Raw genomic sequence first — 19,519 nt, forward strand, 5'->3', positions numbered from 1 at the left:
CTGCCGAAACCTGTGAATCTATCGAGGCTTTGACATGTCGTGTGGAAGAAGCTGATGATCGCTTAGTTCTTCACTGTGCATGGGAGGTGGATCGCGGGAGTAGTCGGCTGCTCGTGATCTCTAATGATACTGACACAATAGTGTATTTACTTCGCTTTATCCCTCAAATATAAGAGAGGGGTCTTCAAGAGTTGTGGGTAGAGTTTAGCTCCGGTGAGCATAGGCGTTATATACCACTGCATGTTCTCGCAGATAAGTTGGGAGTGGGACTGTGCAGGGTCATAGTGAAGGCGCATGTCCTCACTGGCGATGATTCGCTTAGTAAGATTGGCACAAAACATGCGTCTCTCATGTGAACCACAGAAGTTCCTTGCCGATTTTGCAGAGTCAAATCAGTTAACTGAAGAGGTCGTGCAGAAGGCTGAGGAGTATCTCGTTCATGTGTGGGCTGGTGCAAAGTCCAAGCCAGAATCTCAGACCTTCGACCAGCTTCGAGTGGAGTGCCATATTCGAGCTACGATGCCGAAGCCCTTGGAAGCCCTATCCCCCACATCAAGTGTCATTCCTGGCCATATCCAGAGAGCTTTTTTTGTTGTGCATAATGTCCTGTGCCTTCTTGGTGACCCCCATTCAGCTCCAGATCCGACAAATTACGGCTGGGTAATGGATAATGACATCCTCTTGCCTGCCAAATGTCTCTTCATTACCCCATGGGAAGCTTGTTATCTGTAAATGCATGGTCAAGTGTAACACAAAGCGCTGCCCATGCAAAAAGGCTGGGCAAAACTGTGTGATCTTTTGTCACAAACAACAAGAATCAACATGTCAAAATAACTAATAAGTAGTCAGTCAATTCGGTCAGTGACATCTTGGGTAGCGCAGATAGGTCAGTACACTAAATATTGCCTGTTCATCCAATGTCAGGATGGGACGTAAGAACTAATTGGTTTATCAATATCATAACTTGCCACTCTCTGTGCTTGAACTCGTATTCATACCACGACAGGCAATGACTGTACTGTGTAATATTATTCTGCAATGTTTTTTCTCTCAGTATTGTTATTAAATATTAAGAATCTGTACTAGCCCTCGATTAATGTTTGTCATACTTCTATAAAACTTTGTGTGTATCTTATTTAACTGATTTGATTGTTTGCCATACTTTATTGGCAGTCATGCTGGATTTTGGCAAACGAGATAATGTTAAATATAATACTGTTACCTAGGACTGTCAAGATGGCCACACCAGACACCATTTCTGTTAAAAGTTATGCACGTTTTCATGTTTGACGAATTTAGTTTGGCGGCCATCTTGGTGTTCGGTGACTGAGAAACATCAAAAATGTTTTTTTTGGCGCCAAGACTGTGTCAGACATACCTAAAACTCCATATTAGACACCAAAATCGTCCTTCTACTACGTTCCCATCAAAATCAAAAGTTATACACATTTTCATGTTTGATGGATTTTGGGTGGCGGCCATCTTGGATTTCGGTAACTGGGCAACGTCTAAAATGCCTTTGGACCCCACCACTGTGTCGGGCATACCTGAAAACCCCATAATAGACATGACATTCGTCCTTCTACTACATTCCTATCAAAAGTTATACACATTTTCATGTTTGATGGATTTTGGGTGGTGGCCATCTTGGATTTTGGCAACTGGGCAACGTCTAAAATGCTATTTGATGCCACCACTTTGTCGGGCATACCTAAAAACCATATAATAGACACCAAATCGTCCTTCTACTACGTTCTTATCAGAAGTTATATGCATTTCCTTTTTTGGCGCTGACCTGGTGGCGGCCATTTTGGAAAATGGCTGTTTTCTGGATTTTGCTACAAATTTCAGAATTCTGCCTAGTAGATTCTTGAAGCTAGAGGTATTCCATACTCAAATCAACTGTCAAAGTCTATGCGGTCAGAAATGTATACGGGGTTCTATGTCAGGGCCTGGACTATGGACCACACCAGCAAAACAAAGGTCAATATTCACCAAGAAAATGTGTTTCAGGAACTTAATGGTTTATTTTGTGGAATTTCTTGAATGTGGAAACCCATCAATGCACTGCAGTGTTACCGTGAATACGTGACCTTAAAAATGACGTTTGAGTGCTAAGGCCTAAGTCACATTTGGCACGGCGGCCGTAGGGTCTACAAAATCTACGGCCACTAGCAATTATAGGGTGGCCGCAGTATTTCCACGGTCACACAATGTAGCAGTCACATATGTTTTTATTTTTCGGGGAGCCGCACGGCGTATTTAGAAATTGTGGAGACCGAAAACGTGGAGGTGCCGTACGGTCTTTGATTTGATGTCACACGGTGACCTTAAGGCGTCCCTGTGGCGGCTATATAATTTTCAAGGCAGACGCGAGGTAGCCTCAAGGTGCCTGCAAGGTGACCGCAGGGGGGCCCTAAGGCGAACGTGCGGCCAGACGGACGGTAACGAGTGGGTATATATACCAGTTCTTTTTTTACTGAAATAAAAATATAACAGTTCGGAATATACCAGTATATATAACTGAATATACTATAACTATAATATATGTAACTGAACATACCAGTTTGGAGTATAGGCAAACACCTATACTCCGATCTCTAGCAGTAGCGTACGGTGGACGCACGGTCAACACAGACTGCCACGGAGGCCGTAAGTAGGACGCACGGCGGGCGTAGGGGAACCATGCGTCGACCCTGCATTGCCTGCAGGTAGTCACACAGACTGCAAGGCCACCGTACGTTGAACACAGGGACGCCTTAGGACTACCTTACGGCGACAGTGGAAATAGTGCGGCCGCCGTAATTTTTTGGGTGTTGGCAAAATTCATTTTTCATTGATAAGAGCCTATGGCAGCCGCACGAATAATGCAAGCCCACCGTACACCCTACGTATGGTCGACGTGGAACACAGCTACGTCACAGCTTGGCTTGTTGAATTGCTACAGCCAACGTAGAAATGAAAAAAGTTATAACTCCACGCTATAATTCCACGGCGACCCCTACGGCCTGTAAAAGATAGCCATATGGCGTAGGGCCACCCTGAGGCCACCGCAGAAACTCTGCGGCCGGCGCACGTTTCTGTCAATTCAGGGGGGGTACGGCCGCCGTATCCTCGCCATAGAGCAAATGTGACTTAGGCTTAAATGAGGCCTTTTGCGCATGCGCTGTGTTTTCACATCAATTCAGTCTTGCTCAACGAGCACTTTTAGCCTGCCTTTGCTTGCACAAAATCTGTGATTCAAATAATCTTTTAAACATACTTTTCAGCATTCAAATGAAAGAGTGGCAATTTCATGATAGTTAGTCATAATTGTTGTGTACCTGAATGCAATTTGGATCATGGAAATATAGGAATACGAGAAATATCCTTGATTGAGAGGTGTCATATTCGTACCATTCACTGTTGGTGCATTCTAGCGTCGGCCATGGATATAACACACACACACACACACACACACACACACACACACACACACACACACACACACACACACACACACACACACACACACACACACACACACACTTTTACCAATAGATGCAAAAATCCATATTTTTCTTGAGGCACTGAGACCAAACAAAAGATATATTTATAACGGCTCTGTACATGCACAAGCCCAGATGTCCTTCAGAATAACCTAATCAAGATGCACAGTCCATTCAATGGAAGCGATCTGACAGAGGGTTGTGCAACACACGTCCCTCCACTCGGGCATTATACGAGCCCGCAATACGAGCAGGTTCCCATTTGGCAAGCTGAGAACGTTATCAAAGTCTTTCTTTGTGCAGAGGCACAGCTCTTTCTCTCAGGTACTTCTCCAAGTATTTTCGGCTTCTTTTAGAGCTTTGTGAGCCATTCCAAGTAACAATCCTTATCACGGACACATAATGTAGTTTATTTCGCTCCGAAATCTTCAGCTCCCTTGGGTTTCTGCACAGTTACACTCAGCATTTTGGGGTGGATTATGTCATTTCATAAGTGCTGCATTGTTATGTTGGGCGTAGTGGTGTGTGCCTGTAATCCGGAGACTCGGAAGCTGGGGTTGGCGGAGTGGTTGAGGACGGAAGCCTTGCGTTGTGTGCCACGCTCATAGATGGTACAAAGCAGCCTGGCGGCACCCAACCATGATTGTGACTTGCTATGGCAGGGGTCGGGAACCTTTTTGACTCAGAGAGCCATTAAAGCAAAGTATTTGGAAATCATATTTCAGTGAGAGCCATATAATATATTTTAAGACTGAATTCAACAAAATGTTAGTATAATAAGCCTCTGAATTTATTCTTTTAAATAATGTTGTTATAATACTCACCATTAATGGGACTTCTGGTGCTGCATGGATTTGCTGATGGCTTTGTAGTCTGGTTGGTACTTGGTGAGGTTAAGCTTCATGCAAGCGTTGAGGCTTTCATCCGTTAGACGTAATAGTAGGTTGGACTTGATGTTTTTAAGATGTGAGAATGACTGCTCACATGCATACGTAGATCCAAACAAGGTCAAGACAGCAATACTCACACGCTGCAGTGCGAGGTATGTGACAGGAAGCGCGTTCCAAGTTTTGATAATCAGCTCGTCTTCGGGTTGAAGTTTTTTCATTTCTGTCCACATGTGCTTGCTCGCCAACTCTGCTTTCTGTCGTGCGATTCTTTCCAAATCTTCATTCAGTGACTTGAACTTATTCACCCACATGTCTGAGGCCTTCAGGTCAGCCACTTCTGCTTCAAAATCTCTGACGGAGGCACCAGGAATGTAACTCAGGTCAGCTGTGTTCAGTGAACACTCGTTTGGATGGGTGATGAACTTAAAAAGACGAGTGTGCTCACGAAATTCTCCAAAGCGTGCTTTGAATGACTGTCGGAGACTGGATGTGAAGCCAGCTCACTGGTGGAGATCAAAGTTTTGAGTGGGCTCACTTGCTGTGCATGCATCTTTAAATTGTCGCAGTTTTACAAAATGTAGTAAACGACCTGTTTCAAGATCCATGATAAAGAGCTCCAGCTTGTTTTCAAAAGCAAACACGGCTTGTTGAAGGGATAACACTGTATTTCCAATGCCTTGCATTTTCACGTTGAGCTGGTTCAGATGTTCAGTCATATCCACGAGATAGTAAAACTTGAGGAGCCACTCAGTTTCGGCTAGCTCAGGATGCTCAATCCCTTTCATTTCAAGGAAAGTCCGGATTTCGTTCAGGCAAGCCGCAAAACGGCTAAGCACCTTCCCTCTTGACAACCAACGCACATTGCTGTGCAAAAGCAGACCGTGATAGTTATTTCCAACTTCATCCAGCATTGTTTTAAATTGGCGAGCATTTAAGGCTCGGGCAACAATAAAGTTGATCACACGAATGACCAGCGACATCACTTCGCCAAGCTGCCCATCACACATCTGAGCACAAAGTGCCTCCTGGTGTAGAATGCAATGGAAACTTAGGATGGGTCTATTTTCATGTTCACGGAGAAGCGCCACAAATCTTTTGTTTTTCCCCACCATACATGGAGCACCATCAGTACACACTGAGATAAGTTTATCCATAGGTAGATTTTTTTCTTGAGCGAACTCCATGAAAGACTTGAATAAATACTCACCTCTTGTGGACCCTTTTATTGGCAGAACAGCAAGACTTTCTTCGCGCAGTGTATCACCAGCAGCATATCTTGCAATCACACTGAACTGCGACAAATTGCTTATGTCTGTTGACTCATCCAAAGCCAGGGAAAAGAACGGCGCTGTATTTATGTCCTTCACTTGCGTTTCCTCCACTTGGTTTGCCATCATGATGGTACGATCATGAACAGCTCTTGCCGACAGAGGCATGTCTTGTATCCGTTTGATTATCTTGTCTTTGTTCGGAAGATCATCAAAAAGTTCATTGGCTACATCCAGCATGAACGTTTCAGCATCCTCGCCATCTGTGAATGGTTTTCCGTTCCTTACTATTGCTAAAGATCCAGCAAAGCGAGCGGAATTATAGTCACCTTGCCGGGTCCATACGCGGAGTTGCTGCTGGCTGGCTTGCACCCTGCTCAGTAGCTCTTGGCACGCTTTCTTTCTGCTGTCTCCCGCAGGGTATTTTGATGCAAAGGTAGCATGGCGTGTGTCGAAGTGCCGCTTTATATTCGACCGTTTCATCGATGCAATTTTGTCATTGCAAATTAGACACACCACAGAACCTGCTCTCTCCACAAAGGCGAATTCTTCGGCCCATTCGTCCTGAAATGTACGATACTCCTCATCTTTTTTTCTTTTCGCCATCTTCTTCGTCGAAGGGTTAGCTTTGATAGAGAGAGAGAGAGAGAGAGAGAGAGAGAGAGAGAGAGAGAGAGAGAGAGAGAGAGAGAGAGAGAGAGAGAGAGAGAGAGAGAGAGAGAGAGAGAGAGAGATGTTGACCCAACTGGGGCTTGGCAAATAGTGAGTCTGGCTGGCCTGCGCACGGGCTTATATACTTGAGAGGTGCGGCGCGGCTGGCCGACTCTGGGATGCTGTCGCCTCAGTGGTGGCGCGTGATTGGTCGAGATGAATTCCGCTACGCGTGTCGGCAGCAGCACGTCATTAGAGGAACCGAAATCACGAGTCGCCTTGGCCGCATGACTGGACGAAACAAAAACCGCTTCAGCCAATTCGAAGGCGTTTTTTTCTTCTCTCCTTCTGGCAAGTTCAGCCCTGCACGTGAATGAAGCATGACACCATTCAAACTATGGGTAAAGCTTCCGCGAGAAATATTGGGCTTTCAAAGTTTCAAACTCCAATTTTATCTGCGAGCCAGATGCAATCATCAAAAGAGCCACACCTGGCTCGCGAGCCACACGTTCCCGACCCCTGTGCTATGGGTATCATGTAAAACCCGTACTAACCTGTTGATGGCCGAGTGCAAGACTAAACCCCCCCCCCCCCCATCAGGTCCCTCTGGTGTGGAGGGTGTATTGACATGGACATCCAGCAGGATTAAACAAAAAACCTGTCAAAGGATGGAGGAGCTCCTTGTGAGCCAATGGCCATCTGTATCTGGTGCCAACTGCATCTGTGGAAATCCTCCTGCAGTTGGTTACCTTCCATAGAAGGTTAGTGGCAGGATTTGCACTCTGACCACCATAAAACACTTCACTCCGCCAAACACGTTGTAGTGTGTGTTGGGGTTGTGCTGAGGTGTTGTTCACCAGATGGCAGTCTCCTCAGGTTAACCTGAGGTGGTCCCTCTGGGTGGGTGCCTGGAATGTCCTATCCCTAAGAGATGGAGATGGGCCAGACATCTGCCTGGGAGATGGCCAGATGGAGGCCCCTGGAGCACCAGTGGAAAGTGGACGCAGCAACGTGCTGTGGCGCATACTCCCAATGTATGTATGTACAGTATTTATTGGTATGCAAGGCATACACATGCCTGGTGTTGGCTTAATGGTTAGGGTGGTGAGCTTGGGATCCTGGGATCCTGAGTTCAAATCCTACTTGGCTGTTAAATGAATACCAGGTGGGGCTGACTCTGCCCGTCATCCTTCCGAGGTCGGCAAAATGAGTACCAGCTTGCTGGTATCCTGTGTCGGAGTGGCGACCCATCCAGGACTATACCCAATAGCCAAGGAGACTGCTTAGGCAGCATCAACACTCTGCACAGAGTATGGTCCCAATGGATGGATGAATGGAAGGCATACACCGACAATAAGACAAGTTATATGACTACGGCCAGGTGGGCCAGGTATGCTGTCTCAGGGCGTGCCTTTACTTCACAATAATGTTCAATCTCACATGGAAAATACTTTCCATGGAGATGGGTTGGGAAGTTCTAAGTCGTTCCCCAAAAACTATCTCACCATGTGACTTACATCTGGACCACTCAAAGTGCCAAAACACACGCACGCGATTGGACTACTCATCAAACATCTGTGTGGCATTAAATTTACGAACGATAAAGACATCATGGTATGTATCCTGAAATGACTGCACATCTGTCCCAAAGATGTACACACAGATTTCATCAAAGTGCTTCTACAATCTACATCGATGGGAAAAGTCATTAGGTGTATCAAGTAAACATCAACTTCCTTGTACTTTTTTATTTTCTCAAAAAAAAAAAAAAAAAGTACATGTTAACCTTTAAATACCTACATGAGTATATGTGCAAGATAAATACATTATTTGAAACTTCGGTGTGGTTTTACAAGAAAGGTACAAGCACATTAGTAAACAATTAACAAATAAATACTGTACTGTATATGAGATTGGGATCCTGGCACCAAGAACTCTTTCTTAATATGGACACACTTCGCAGGCAACCCAAGAAATTTCTTTTCCATATCCCTTGTCTTCCGTAATTTGCTTTTATTTTCACAATTTATTCCCCCTTCGCCTCATCAGGAGAAGGCCTGATATTTCAAGTTGATGAACTTGAATCTTGCATGCTTACTTTATTATCAGCATGTGTCAAAACTTACTTCGGAGAGGTAAATAATAACGGCGGTCCTCTCTATGGTCTCCCTTAGCCGAGCAAAAAGTGAGAGATAGATCATCTTACATTAGCCAGGTTGCATCATCGTGACATCAAACACCTATCAGGCTTTGTCCACATCAGGTATTAAAACTTACAGGCTCTTTGCTCCAAAATGCAGCACTAAGTTGCATCAACAGTGCATCACATAATACAGTACCTTCAGAAAGTATTCACACCCCCTGACTTTTTCACATTTTGTTGAGTTGCAGCCTGCTTTTTAAATGGATTAAATTTAAATTTTTGACACTGATCTACACAAAATACCACAAAATGACAAAGTGAAAAATACGTTTTCAGAAATTTGTACAAATTAATTGAAAATGCAAAGGTGAAATGTCTTGCGTCCAGAAGTATTGAATCCCCTGAGTCAATACTTTGTAGAAGTGCCTTTCACAGAGGTTACAGGTTCACGTCTTCTTGGGTATGTGTGTATCAGCTTTGTACATCTGGATTTGGGGATTTTCGTCCATTCAGCCTTGGAGATTTGCTCAAGCTCTGTCAATTTGGATGGGGAGCATCTGTGAACAGCAATCTTCAAGTCTTTACACAGATTCTCAATGGGATTCAAGTCTGGGCCTTGGTTGGGCCACTCAAGGTCTTTCACGCTCTTGTTATGAAGCCATTCAAGTGTTGCTTTGGCTGGATGCTTGGAGTCCTTGTCCTGTTGGAATGTAAATCTTTGCCTCATTCTAAGGTCTTTAGCACTCTGAAGCAGGTTCTCCTCAAGGATTTGTCTGTATTTGGCTCCATTCATTGTTCCCTCTATCCTTACAAGTCTCCCAGTCCCTGCCCCTGAAAGGCATCCCCATAGCACGATGATGTCATCACCCTGCTTCACAGTCGGGATAGTGTTAAATGGGTGATGAGCTGTGCTCAGTTTCTGCCAAACATACCGCTTTGTATTCAGGCTAAAGAGTTCAATTTTCGTCTCATCAGACCACAGAATCTTTTTCATCATGCTCTCAGAGTCTTTCACATGCCTTTTTGCAAATTATAGGTGTGCTGTCATGTTCCTTTTTCTCAGGAGTGGCTTCCAGATGGCAACTCTCCCATAAAGCCGAGATTTGTGAATTGCTGCAGAGACTGTTGTCCTTCTGGCAGGTTCTACCATCTCAGCCATGAAACTCTGTAGTTCTGTCAGAGTGGTCATTGGGTTCTTGGTCACCTCCATGACCAAGGTCCTTTTTGCCCAGTTGCTCAGTTTGGTCAGATGGCCAGCTCGAGGAAGAGTCTGGGTCGTTCCATATTCTTTCCATTTTCTAATGATGGAGCTCACTGTTCTCTTGGGAACTTTCAACACATTCTAGAAATTGTTTGATACCCTTCCCCAGATCGATGCCGACTCACAATTATATCTCAGAGTTTTGTGGACAGTTCCTCGGACGTCATTGTTGAGTTTCTGCTCTGACGTGTACTGTCATCTCTGGGACCTTCGAGAGAAAGGTGTGTTTCTTTCTAAATGACGTCCAATGAATTGAATTAACCACAGGTGGACTTTACTCAAGTTGTAGAGCAATCTCAAAGATTATCAAAGGAAATTGGATGCACCTGAGTTCAATTTGGAGGGTGGCAATGGGGATGGGCCACTCAAGGTCTTTCACGTTCTTGTTATGAAGCCATTCAAGTGTTGCTTTGGCTGGATGCTTTGGAGGCAATGGGGATGAATGCATAATGATGCAAGACATTTCAGCTTTTCATTCATTTGTAAAATTTTCTGAAAACGTTTTCACGTTGTCATTTTGGGATATTTTGTGTAGATCGGTGACAATTTTTTTTTAATTAAACCCATTTTAAATTCAGGCTGTAACAACAAAATGTGACAAAAGTCGAGGGGTGTGAATAATTTCCAAAGGCACTGTAATTTCACGTAAAACCAAGGGAAGTACCTTTCACAGCATAACATAATCGAAAATGGTTCTCATCATGTCAGGTCAGGTCAGGTATGGTAGCATGCGCCAGAGCAGTGCATTACTGTGTCCACTTTCCGCCGGTACTCCAGGGGCCTCCATCTGGCCATCCCCCAGGCAGAAGCCTGGCCCATCCCTATCTCCTTGAGATGCTGATCAACCTGCAGCAACCATGAGGCACGTGGTCGGCCCTTTGACCTCCTCCACTCACGAGGCTCCCTCGCTGAGAGAATCTGGTGAGCAGGATCAGCACCAGGAAAATGATCCACAAGTCCAGACAGCTGCAGCTGACGGTCATGGACTATGCATGAAACAAATCTCATTTGAGTCTCTCAGCAATCGCTGGTTGGACACAAAGTCCAACCAGCGATAGCCAAGGATTATCCGAAGAGACCTGGTACCAAAGGAATTAAGTCTCCGTCTCAGGTCCCTGCTCAGAATCCAAGTCTCACACCCATAGAGCAAGACTGGAAACACCAAGGACCTGATGACTCGGACTTTCGTCCTCCCGCACAGGAACCGGCAGCACCACACCCGGCATGAATCCATGACTCCCCAGGCCCGACCCAGATGTCTGTTGACCTCTGGCTCACAGTCAGGAGAGACATGAATATCACTACCAAGGTGAGTGAATCTCTCCACGACCTCAACATCCTCACCACAAACAGGTACAGACAGGACAGCAGCATCCAAGATGTCATTGAAAGCCTGGATCTTAGTTTTGACCCAGGAAACCTGTAATCCCAGCAGCTCCGATTCCTCATTCAGCACAGTGAGGGCCCCCAACAGGACATTTAGAGTCTCCGCAAAGATGACTGCATCATCTGCAAAATCAAGGTCAAAGATGTTAACATTCCCAAACGATGCACCGCAGCTTGATCTCTCCGACATCCTCCCTAAAATCCAGTCCATACAAGTGCTGAAAAGTGTGGGGGCCAGTACACACCCCTGACGAACTCCAGTAAAAACTAGAAATAAGTCAGATGGTCTAACCGCATCTCACAGCACTGTCAGTACCAGAGCATAGTTCAGACATCAGATAGATCAGTTTTGGTGGCACCCCAGGAAGACTAAGAATCCTCCAGAGGGCATCCCGATTCATTGAATCAAACACGTTACAGAGATCAACATAGGCTGCAAGCAGCCCCTGCCGAAACTCTCAACAGCATTCAGTGAGGACCCAAAGAGCAAGGATATGGTCAATCATTGACCTCTTTGGTGTAAAGCCTGATTGCTCGAGACGCTGGTGCTCAAGCAGATGGTGGCAAACCCAATCGAGAATTATCTAAGCAAAGACCTTGCCCGACACTGAGAGCAGCGTCACACCTCGGTCAAAGTTGCAGTCTTGGCAATCACCCTTCCCTTTCCAGTGAAGGACAACAAGGCCCCTCTACCAGTCAGTTGGGATGATGCCTGTGTTCCAAGCAGAGCACAGAACTGCATACAATGACATTTGTTCAGCATTTCCACCAGCCTTGAGAAGTTAAGCATGGATGCCGCAGATCCCAGGACCTTTACGCCATTTCAACGGGTTCACTATGGCCTGTGTTTGCACAAATGAAGGTAGACCACAGTTGATTGGAGGGTCAGCAACAGGGATTGTAACACCACTGATGTCCAACTCGACGGCTGGTGGATCAGCCTGGTACAACTGCTCAAAGTAACCGGCCCAGCGAGCCTTCACTTCGGATTCCTCTGTCAAGAGCCTACCACCCTCTGCTCTAACTGCAGTGCACCGAGGGATGGGCTTGGATGAACGCAATGCACAAATTCCCCTGTAAGCAGGACGAGAATCACTTGACAACAGGTGATGCTCTACCCCCTCATAGATTCCTCGCTCATCGGCCTCCTTCTCCACTCTACGTGCACGTCCAATTTTATGCCTCTGCTCCCTGAACCTGAACAGCTCGGCTCTGCCATTCAGCCTGGCGCTGTGACTCTGGATATTGGTATCCAGTGTCCCTTGAGAGTCAAAATTCTTATTCGCCCTCCGGTGAGTTCCAAGTCACTGGCATCATCAAGGACGGTAGTCTTGAAGGCACTCCATAACTCTTCCCGATCCCCCAAAGCACCCAGACCTCCCAAATCTCCACTCAGCCTGTTCGCAAACTCCTCAGCTACCCTCTCATCCTTTAGCTTGCCAACATCCAGCTGAGTATGAGATGGTACCATTCTCCTGGATTTAAGGTGCAACATAAGAGTTGCTACAACAAGCTGGTGGTCAGTATTGAGGAACTGAGCACTCCGGTAGACCCTGCAGTTCTGGATCATCCTCCATCGACCATCAACGAGCACATGGTCAATCTCCTTTGCCACACCACTAGCGTTGGAATACCAAGTCCAGTGATAAGCCTGTGGGCGCTAAAACCATGAACCAGCCACTTGCAACATTGTTCATGAAACCATGAAGCAGCCACCCCAAGTCCATACCTTCTTGCAAAGTCAAGGAACTTAGTGCTATTCAGGTTCACAGTTCCTGACCCATGGGGACCAACACACGTCTCATAACAATCCCTATGAATTCCAGTCGATGCATTGAAATCCCGCAAGACGAGAAGTGTATCTCGCTTGGAGCACTGATCAACCACAGACTCGAGCGTGGCACAGAATGCGTCCTTCACAGTGATATCACTCACCTCATTCGGAGCAGTTACAGAGACCACGGAAATGACGCCCAAGGAGTGACAAATCCTTAGTCTCATAATACGCTCATTGACTGGTGTTACCTCAATGGGTATTGGAGTCATCTTCTTGGACACAGCTACAGCAACTCCTTGGGCATGGTAACCATCAGAGTGACCAGACCAATAGTAGGTGTAACCACCCGCCATGATCTCGCCGCAATCCGGTCTCCGAACCTCAGAGAGTGCTGCAATACCGTTGTCCAAATGCTTGAGCTCAGATGATAACAGAGACAGGTGATCATCCTCTCTTCGGGATAGAATATTCCAGGCACCCACCCAAAGGGACCGCCTCAGATTAACCCAAGGAGACCACCGTCTAGTGGACGACACCTCAGCACCACCCCAACGAACTCTCCCGCAATCTGACCCGGGAATGTTACCCCGTGGTTTGCCTCCTATCATCAAGGATTGGGGATCCTGAAGGCTTTGCCCTAATCCCGTCATCCGGTGAGCTGCCCTGCGAAGGGAAAGTGCACAGGAGGTACTCCCACAGAGTGGGTTTTTCAGATTCTTGTTATGTTTCTGGAATGTTTTGCAGAATGAAGGGTTTTACGGTGGCCAGAGTGCAAATCCTGCCCCCAACCTCCTCAAAAAAAAAAGACGAACCCAACTGCAGGAGGACAGACACAGTTGGGCACTGGATATCGATGGCCATTGGCTCACAAAGAGCTCCTCGGCCCTTTGACAGGTTTTGTTCTTCAACCTGCTGGGTGTCCATATCATCCACCCTTCTCACCACAAAACTTGGTGGGGGAGACGGTTTCGTCACCGATAACCTGACAATGGAACAGGTTAGTACAGGTTTACATGGTACCTGCAGCAAGTCACAAATGTAGTCTGACCTGACCTGACAAATCATGTCAGTACTGGTAATAAGAAACTACACCTCTATCAATGATAATAACTTTCTCAATCTCTTTAAAATTGCTAACTTTGGCCGAAATCTAACCTTATCTAACTTAACCTCAACAACACGTCACTAAATATTTACGAGACTGTTTGTTTTTTTTTATTTTTGAAGGATCTAAGGCTCATTGTGGAGCACACACACACACACACACACACACACACACACACACACACACACACACACACACACACACACACACACACACACGACACAAATAGCCACTGAGCTTGGGGGAGGTGTCGTCACTTCCCGGGGTGCTCTGGGTATTCGCGACTCCACAACAATGGCGCCGCCTTTCTCACCACATTCATCGGGGCATTTCTGAAGAGGTGATGTATTGCGTGCTCAGTGCATTGTTCTATATACCTATACATGCTTGTATACCTATACAATTGTTTGAGATATATACAGTATATGTACATTGCTACGCCCCAGGTTTTGAGGTTCACCACGAATAACTCCGTGGCTCAGCGGATTGCGAATCAACCACGAAGGCCGATAGGTACCGCCAATTCTGGCAGGATTTTTCACGACTTCGCATGTTACCTTACCTTTGGATGACTGCACCAAAGAGGGTTTCTTGCCCTCAGCGCACACTCGGATTACTGCTGAGTGATACAGTGAGTGTACGCTGGCTCACAAGAGCAAATCAGGTTGGGTAGAACTTCGAGGTGAACGCTATGTGCAGACTATACTGGATCAATAGAGGAAAATATGCTACGAACTGGGTATATTTATAATAACAGCAAGTTTATTTTGAGTAAGAGACGAGGAAAGGTATGTGTACCACCAAGGGGTTTATTACACTGAAAATACACACAGCAAAGAAAGCAAGGATTGGTGAAGTGCAGCAAAAGAAACACAGTTATTTACAAAGAAGACACAGTGCAGCACTGTACTGATCTAATACTGACACAATCTTATCTATGCTAACATGACAGGCACCATCAGAAACACTCCCGAGGAAAGTTAGAAAGTAATGAAAAACAAGAAAAAGTACAAGGTGTTTACGATCTCTTAATTACCAAGCAAGGTCAACGGACCCATGCAAATCCACTTGCTGAGGAGGGGGAAGGAGGAGGAAAACTGATGATGTCTAAGGTGTGCAAAATGAGGGTGTGAAGATGGGCAGGGTTATGTGCAGAGAGGAAACTATAAAAGATGTGGATCAGTGGGCCCAGGTAATCCCTGATGCTCCTTTTATAAATATGCATCTACAGCGGACGAGACGAAAAGAAAAGGAGAAGAATGTGCAAGAAGATGGGCTTCATGATGTGTGAGAAAATTTGTAAATGTTACTGCGACTGCTCGAATTACGCATGGCCTGGTGCCTGGTTCTCTCACTCATCCAGCGATTCACTCCATGGTCTCCGTTCTGACCCGTTCTGCCAAGCTCTGTCTGTTGAACCACGAACCAAGAACCCACCAAGAACGCAGCAAGCACACGCGTTTTATAATCCCCTCACGAGAGAGAAGTTTAGCATTGGATCAAACGAGTCAATAGGTGTTTCCCAGTCCCCCCCCCCCCATTGGCATATGGATGATCGCCACAGTGCTGGCCCCGCTCACGCGAGGGTACAGCCATACAAATGGCCCCATTAAGCTCTGGGCTGTCCCACTTGCGATTAATGTGGGACTGCGTTGTTCGTTTGCACTCTCTGTGCACGAACGTGTACCGCACACTAAATGGGGGCCGTAAATGAGTGGAGTGCTAGGGCTATTGACATGATGTTGAATGGAGTCGAGCGCACACTCGCGCTCTAAGTGAAATGTCTGCACGTCCACACCCGAGCATTGGCAATGGCGTGCCATGCTCCCTCATTCTCTGTCTGTTCTAAAAGAGAGTGGTGATCGTGGTTGAGGCGTTGGGAGCGTCAGCCTAGCAGTGAGTTCTGGCATGGTGGTTGTGGTTGTAATCATTAGTTTATTGTGGTCGTTGGTTATGGTGGAGGCATCAGTGGCGAATGTAGGTGAGCTTCGATGATGTTTTGATGGTGTGGTCGTTATCATAAAGAAGTCTTGATGGTGAATGAAATGTTGTAGCATTGGGGTTCGTGTATGGTGACAGTCACAGTGAAATACCCGTTAAGTTATGACACATGATTCAAATGGTTTTGGCTCTCATATGCTAATGAACTACCTGTTTGGTATGATCTTTGGTGTGCATGGATGTGTGAAGGAGAGATTTGAGTGCGCAGCAAAGCAAGATACGTAAAGGGGCAGAAGAACCTACCTGAAGCCCACACAATGCATATGACCCATAAACCCACTAGACATGAGGGGAAGGACTCTGTGGAACGAATATGAATGAAATAACTATCTCAGGAACCACGATATGTTGTGTGCCATTGCTTTGTGGAGTGACGGTTTCACAGAACTGTCACAATATAAAGTGCCTACAGAAAGTCTACATCCCCTTTCAAAATTTTCATCGTTTGTTACCTTATAGCCTGGAATTAAATAACATTAAATCAGACTTTTTCCACCTTCGTTTTACATGTTGTAACCAACAACTTCCAAGTGAAAAACAAATTCTCCAAATTTCAGAAAATTAATTAAAGATTCAAAACTAGAATATCTTGGTTGGATACGTGTCCAGCCCCTGTATTATGGCAATTGTAAATTAGCTCAGGTGTAACCAATCACCTTCGAAATCACACACCAAGTTAATTGGCCTCCACCTGTGTTAAATTGTGGTGATTCTGATTATTTCAGAATAAAATCAACTGTTCATGGAGGTTTCCTCTGCTGGGTAGTGCATTTCACAACAAAGACTCAACCATTAGCACCAAGGAGCTTTCAAAACCCCTCCGTGATAAAGTTGTGGAAAGGCACGGATCAGGGGATTGGTATAAAAATACTCCAAAGGCCTTGAATATCCCTTGGAGCACAGTCAAAACAATCATTAAGAAGAGGAAGGCATATGGTACCACCAAGACCCTGTCAAGATCAGGCCGTCCCTCCAAAATGGATGACAAAGTAAGGAGGAGACTGATCTGAGAGGCCACCAAGAGGCGAATGGCAACATTGAAAGAGCTACATGCCTTTATGGCAAAGACTGGACACTGTGTGCATGTAACAAAACATCCCAAGCACTCCACAAGTTTTCCCTGCATGGTGGGGTAGCAAGAAGGAAGCAATTACTCTAAAAAGCCCACCTTGGGTCCCATTTGACATATGCAAAAAACCACTCTGGAGGTTCTGAAGCCATGTGGCAAAATGTTTCGTGGTCTGACAAAACCAGGATGGAACCTTTTGGCCTAAATGCAAAACGTTACGTTTGGTGCAACCCAACACAACACATCACCCAAAGAACACCATCCCTACTGTGAAACATGGTGATGGCATCATCATATTATGGGGATGTTTCTCATCAGCAGCGACTTGGGCACTTTTCAGGATAGAAGGGAAAATGGATGAAGCAAAATACAGAAAAATCCTCGAGGAAAACCTGCTGCCCTCTGCAAGAAAGCTGAAATTGGGATAAAAGACCACCTTGCAACATGACAACAACTTGAAGCACACATCCAAAGCTACACTGGAGTGGCGAAGGAACAAAAAGATAAATGTCCTTACGTGGCCCAGGCAGAGCCCCGACATAAGTCCAATTGAAAATCTGAAGCATGACTTAAATATTGCTATCCATCAACGCTCCCCACAAAACATGACTGAGCTTGAACGGTTTTATACAGAACAATTGGCAAATATTGCCCAATCAAGGTGTGCAAAGATGGTAGAGACCTATCCCAACAGACTCACAGTTGTAATTGCTGTCAAAGGTGCTTCCACCAAGTATTAACTCGGGGGGGGGGGGGGTGGACACTTATCCATCCACGATATTCTGGGATCCAAAATAAATTAATAAACCAAATCAAACTCCTCACTAGACGAGGCAATAAGGTACAGATCGAGTCCCATCACAGCGCTTGCTGCACGACCTGCCAGCAACAAGTGTGATCTGCCACACGAGCACATTGTCTCTTCCCTGGTGATCACCAGTCAGGAGGTTTGCAGCCAGGAATATTAAATTCAACCAAAGAAGCACACTGACCCTATGACATAACGCTGATGCCATGTACATAAATTTGGTTTATTAATGAGCATATTATTGTCATGAATGAACGATCAGCAGTATCTTGCCCTGATGAGCCCACAACAAGGGCAAATCTAGATCAACATCTCTGCTTTTGTCCATTTGTGACCATCGGCTTTAATCTTCGTCTGCAAAGGCTTGAGTGCCATATGGATGCCTCCTTGTTTGGAGGTGATGTGTTGGTATAATTTATGTACATGGCATCAGCATCATGTCGTAGGGTTAGTGTGCTTCTTTGGTTGAAGTTAATATTCCTGGCTGCAAACCTCCTGACTGGTGATCAACAGGGAAGAGACAATGTGCTTGCATGGCAGGTGACAATTTTTGCTGACATGTCATGCAGAAAGCGCTGCGATGGGATTCCATCTGTGCCCTGCTGCATCGTCAAGTTGGAGGGTTTGATTTGATATATATATATATATATATATATATATATATATATATATATATATATATATATATATATAATTACATATATGACTCTGTAATGTTTGTTTAGGCCAGACACCGATTTTATATGTCGGGTAGAGTAAAAAGGTGGTAAGTGTTAAGGGTGAAACTTGTGGAAAGATCGTGAGTGTTCGGTGAAGTTGTAGTTACTTCGAGGTATGGAGTTATCTTGCAGTCACGCGTAGTTTCTGACTTCGTCTGGTGAGAACCCTCTCGTACCTACGAGTCCTTTCTAGAGAGAGGGACTTGTGATTGTATCAAAGTGGAAAAGTAAAGGGGGAGGGCAGAATAAAGAACCTCGTCACCATTTGATTTGTGCAGTGCCATGTCGTGTGTTCACATGTTTAATCCCTTCAAAAAAACTCAAGGTTGGAAGACACCTTAATGTCGGTTGGACATCCATCAATCATTAAAGAACATTGGTTTTTTTGTGATTCCACAGCAATTAAAAGGGATGTGGCAGACAGTCTACCTTAAGTCCTGCCTGAGGCACTTATAGGCTGGCACTCTTAAAAGCGCCAGTCTTGGAATCGGACCTTTCCACTCAGTGATGCGCCGGAACAAACGTGGCATGAATCCTTTATTGAAGATGCAAGGCATCTGCAGGTTTTTTGGAATCTTGGTTGTTGTGCTCCATCTCATTCATCACTCTGATGGTGATTCCTTGTTTTGAAGTGAGACTCCATTTGTGAAAATCCCAAAGGAAGCTATTGTGGCAGGTGATTTCCTATGTTTCTAGCCTGTTTGAATGGATAGTTTCAAACCCTCGTATCTACATGGTACCATGCCAATTCAATCAGAAGAGGCCTTCATTTTGATGTTATGTGGTTCTTCATTGAGAGTTTGGATTATCTGGGCCCAAAAGCAACCCTGTAATTTGGGGTGTGAATTCCACCTTTGGGGTGTGGTCACATCTGGGCAGTTGCACCCCCTGAGCGTGTGACATCGAGGAATATATATTAATCGTGCGAAGTAAGTTTCTTGACACCTAAGAGG

At 45.4% G+C, this 19,519-nt stretch overlaps 1 protein-coding gene and 1 long non-coding RNA gene across 6 annotated transcripts in view; one reads left to right on the forward strand and one right to left on the reverse strand.

Annotated features, from left to right (window-relative positions):
- The window catches only part of LOC147033883 (uncharacterized), a 109,846-nt gene that overhangs the window by 72,765 nt on the left and 17,562 nt on the right, over positions 1-19,519 (forward strand). The window lies entirely within an intron of this gene.
- The window catches only part of LOC147033884 (homeobox protein Nkx-2.5-like), a 101,192-nt gene that overhangs the window by 63,656 nt on the left and 18,017 nt on the right, over positions 1-19,519 (reverse strand). The gene's annotated exons all lie outside the window — the stretch shown is intronic.

The sequence above is a fragment of the Eptatretus burgeri genome, chromosome 1 (assembly GCF_056783735.1).
Source record: "Eptatretus burgeri isolate ZD-2024b chromosome 1, Ebu_testis_v1, whole genome shotgun sequence".
NCBI lineage: Eukaryota > Metazoa > Chordata > Myxini > Myxiniformes > Myxinidae > Eptatretus > Eptatretus burgeri.